This window comes from Triticum aestivum, chromosome 1A, assembly GCF_018294505.1.
Source record: "Triticum aestivum cultivar Chinese Spring chromosome 1A, IWGSC CS RefSeq v2.1, whole genome shotgun sequence".
NCBI lineage: Eukaryota > Viridiplantae > Streptophyta > Magnoliopsida > Poales > Poaceae > Triticum > Triticum aestivum.
This window is the reverse complement of record NC_057794.1, coordinates 560,278,380-560,279,210: the sequence shown is the minus strand read 5'-3', so window position 1 is coordinate 560,279,210 and position 831 is coordinate 560,278,380.

Genomic DNA, 831 nt, shown 5'->3' with positions numbered 1-831 from the left:
GGCTAGATGACGATGATGGTGGAGGAGGTTGCTCATTAGTCGGGGCCATTGGAGGTGTTGTAGGTGGGCTAGACGGAGGTGGTGGGCTAATGGATGGAGGATTCAATGGAGGCGGTGGCGGTTGATAGTTAGGTTCGTATGTTGGAGGTGTAACAGGGGGACTGGATGGAGGTGTTTGTGGGGTGGCTGGAGCTAGTGGTGGGGGGCTAGAGGATGACGGGGGTGGAGGGGATTGATCACTAGGTTGGTACGGTGGTGGTGGTGTAGGAGGACTAGAATCTAATGGAGGTGGAGCCATGGGTGGATAATAAGACTGGGGTGGCGGTGGTGATGGTGAACCATTACCTTGGTTTGGGGATGGCTCGGGCGATGGCGGTGATGTCTCTGCTTCACTGCAATCCTTTTCTGGTGGTCCTCGACCGTTATTACTATGACCATCACCGCCATGGGGATTTGGACCACGTCCGGGCTTACGGCAATGTAGCGGTGGTGGTTGATCGGTAGGCTCGTAGGTTGGAGATGTAGCAGGGGGACTAGATGGAGGGGTTTGTGGGGTGGCTGGAGCTAGTGGTGGAGGACTAGATGATGACGGCGGTGGAGGGGATTGATCACTAGGTTGGTATGGTGGAGGTGTAGTAGGAGCTATTGATGGGGGACTAAATGACGATGATGGTGGAGGAGGCTGCTCATTAGTTGGGGCCATTGGAGTTGTTGCAAGTGGGCTAGATGGAGGTGGTGGGGAAATGGACGGAAAATTAAATGGAGGCGGTGGCGGTTGATTGTTAGGTTCCTGTGTTGGAGGTGTAACAAGGGGACTAGATGGAGGTGTTT